This window comes from Chiloscyllium plagiosum, unplaced genomic scaffold (assembly GCF_037043375.1).
Source record: "Chiloscyllium plagiosum isolate Xiang-an unplaced genomic scaffold, Cpla_swu_hap1 HiC_scaffold_42, whole genome shotgun sequence".
NCBI lineage: Eukaryota > Metazoa > Chordata > Chondrichthyes > Orectolobiformes > Hemiscylliidae > Chiloscyllium > Chiloscyllium plagiosum.
The window spans coordinates 77,996,408-77,999,853 of record NW_028270180.1 but is presented as its reverse complement, the minus strand read 5'-3'; the positions used below and the strand labels follow the sequence as shown (position 1 = coordinate 77,999,853).

Genomic DNA, 3,446 nt, shown 5'->3' with positions numbered 1-3,446 from the left:
AGACAGGAAGGTGGTTTAGAGATTTGTGTGTGTTTCTGTGTATATCTGTTTATTGACCGGAGGCAATGTGTTGGAGCAAGTTTGTGTGTGTGTGTGTGCTTCTGCGTATATCTGCTTAATAGCGTGAGACAACGTGGTGGTGGAGGCTTGTGTTGTATATTTTAGTGTATATCAGATTACTGGCAAGAAACAGGATTTTGGTGAAGAGTTGTGTGTCTGTGTTTTTGTGTATATTTATTTAATGGAAGGAGACAGAGTGATGGTAGAGGTTTGTGTGAGTTTCTGCATATATCTGCTTAATGGCAGGAGACAGGATAGTGGTGGAACGTTGTGTGCTTGTGTTTCTGTCTGTACCTGTTTAATAACAGAAGACAGGTATTGGTGCAGTTTGGTGTGTATGTGTTTCTGAATTTTACCTTAACTGTGAAATTTGCTGCAGAGATGTTCACACCTGGACATTAGCCACATGGATACCAACTGAGATGGAATTGTGTGTTGGAACTGAGTTGGAAACGTGTCTTTTTCTTACGTTTTCAAGACGCCAATTACGCGAAAGATCCCCAGTTTGAAACTGAGTCGAAACTGCTTTGTTCTTCAACTGCAGAAGGTGCTGGATCCAGGTTCCAATCTCAAAAGGGGCGTGGGTTCGAATACCAGCACTGCCATTTCTGCAGATCAACTCCAACGCTGCGGCTTGTTAAAATCGCAAGCAGCTCTGCTGTTCCAGACCAGTTGAGCTTTAACTGGAACCGAATGGAGACTGTTATTTCATCGCTGTTGTGAAACAAAGTCGAGCGGTGACTTGACTCGTCGTTATTTGGTTTTCTGGCGAATGGGAAAATCGTTCCAATGAATTTCGATGTGATATGTTATTGAATTTCTCCCATTTCCTTCATTTCCGTCCTGGAGACATCGGAAGGGAAAAGTAATCTAATCGAGACTGTGATTGGTGAAATTCACTTTTTTATGGCCCATTCTTATTATGTTCTTTCTTTCTCTCTTTTCAGCATTGTCTGGCAAGTGGTGGTGCACTAAGGCTCCAGTATGTTTGAAAGAGTAGTTTGGAATTGCCCTGTTGTTAGTTGCGAGATTAATTTATGACTCATGCCCTCGGACTGTCTCACATTTAGCATTCATGCTTCGCTGTGTCTGAAAATACATTAGGTATGCCAGTTTTGTTTGTGTTCCGTGTTAAATGCTTTCTGTTTTGCGATTCGCTCAATACATTTCGAGTTGACAGGGTTTCTGAGGTAACTTCCAGCAGCAAAAATCCTCAACTGAGAATCTGGGAAAATTTCACGGAGTATGGTCAGTCGGAGCAAAAGTAAGAAAGTCGTTCGTTTCTGCAGTGTTTCACAATACTACCTTTCCCGTGAGCAGTCGAACAGACTAAATGATTGTGCCACAGACTGCGACGGCAAACTCCGCTAAAAAGTAATCCTTTTAAGCCGATGTAAGTAACACAACGTTATTGGGGTACACCGCGTGGAAACAGATACTTCGCTGTATCTCGTCCATGCTCATCACATAGCCAAAATTAAACAAGTCCCGTTCCCCAGCATTTGGCCCCAATCCCTCTAAACCCATCCTATCCAGAAACTCATCCGATTACCTTTGCAATTTTCTGAGTGTAATAGCCTCCTCCACTTCCTCTGGTAGCTCATTCCAAACACGCACAACCTTCTGTGTGGGAAATGTGCCTCAGGTCCTTTGTCAATTAAAACTACTCACCTTAAACCTATGCTCTCGAGTTTTCAACTCACCCCAACTTGGGTAAAACACGTAAATACTCAGTTTACAAACCTTCCATCCGATCATGTCGCAGCCGTTCCGCTGCAGGGAAAGTCATCCCAAACTATTCCAACTCGCCCTGCGGTCCAAACATTGACGACATCTTTGTCTATATTTTGTCATCAATTTCACGGGTCTTTGTTTTACGTTTTCAAGATGTCAATTCCGCTGGACAACAACGAGCTGTTGGAAACAGAAAGGTGAAACGTAAAATGGCTTCAACTTTCAGTGCTGGATGGCACTTAGCCGCAGGTCGGGCACCTCCGGCTTGTTTCTGTAGTGTAGTGGTCATCACGTTCGCCTCATACGCAAAAGGTCCCCAGATCGAAACTGGGCAGAAACGGCTTTGTTCTTCAGCTGCTGCCTTTTACATGGACAAGAACGGAGCTTTCTTGCTTGCTTTCCCATCTGCAAACCTGCCTTCGAATTTGCTTGAACAAATCTGCTCTCGTAGTGAAATGTAATGTAATGCAATTCCATTTAATTACTGTGCAAAGATTTGTAAAGTTTTTCTCCAACCTGGTTCTGATCATATGCCATTCTGTTTGAGAGTGTAGTTACCGCCTTCTGATCCTTCCACGAAAAGCAGTACCGCATTTGCATTCCTTGCGCAGGCGGCCCGGTTCAAAGACAGGGAAGAAGCTGATGCGCTGGTGTCACAGCGCACCACGGATTCTTGAACTTGTCTGTCTGTCAAATGTAGACCAAAGTCGTCTCTGAAAGCCCTCATTTGGAAGCTGTCTGTCGTTATTCAACGTGCGAGAATTGGCACCAGAGGTCCTGAATCATGTTTTGGAGCAAGTCGCACGTTAGTGGCTCATTCAACCAGCAACAGCAATGAAAGAAATTACACTCTCAGAGGAACCTTTGGACTTGTGCTTTCATAGCGTCGCTAGTGTTAAGGTCCGCCCCGAGATCTAAGTCATGTTGGAACTGAAACGGAGGAATCGACAGAGAGGCTACAGAATGACATCGCATCCATTTGGTTTTCTTTAAATCACTGACGAGCAGGAAAATGTACACGGGGAGGGCGAGTGGGGAAGTGAGGCGGTTGCAGCTCTGGTGAAACTCCTTCTTTGTGATTCACTCAGCAGCCAGAGACGTGAAGGTGACTCAGGCGTGAGAGCTCTTCACATCAGAACAAAAAGCACTCAAGGGCAGTTAGCACCTCTTCTGGAGTGAGGGTGGGGTGAGGTAATTACCTTTTGACTTCTGTTACTATGTTCAGAAAATGCCTTTTAGATTGAGGTGAACAGAAACTGCATTTCTATAAAGCACCATGGAATTTAGCAAAATGTATTGAGTCGCTTCACGTCGATTTCCACACAGGTTTCCAATTCATGTCCAGGAGTGAACATCTCTGCAGCAAATTGCACGGTTAAGGTAAAAGGCAAGGAAAGTGGCATCTCGAACTGGGTCCGAGGTCAGAGCATCCACAAAATTGATGTGTCGTTCTCGGATTGTAATGCTACCTCCGGTTTTAGGGTGGAGAACATTCTTTGGGACTCTTATTCTGCAAAACAGTGACAGTGACTGAAACTATGCTGCACGGTATGATGTGGAACACGGCCTGCTCAGCTTTGTGCATTTTCCCTGTAGTCCGGTGTGTTTCATGTTCCTTGTAAACGTGAAAGGTGTCCTGTTTCGAGAAACGG

General features: G+C 44.5%; 1 non-coding gene across 1 annotated transcript; it reads left to right on the top strand.

Moving 5' to 3' along the window:
* Positions 1-2,061: 2,061 nt before the first annotated feature.
* Positions 2,062-2,134, top strand: trnam-cau (transfer RNA methionine (anticodon CAU)). Its single transcript has one exon. It is a non-coding gene; the product is annotated as a tRNA-Met (tRNA).
* The last annotated feature ends 1,312 nt before the right edge of the window (positions 2,135-3,446 follow it).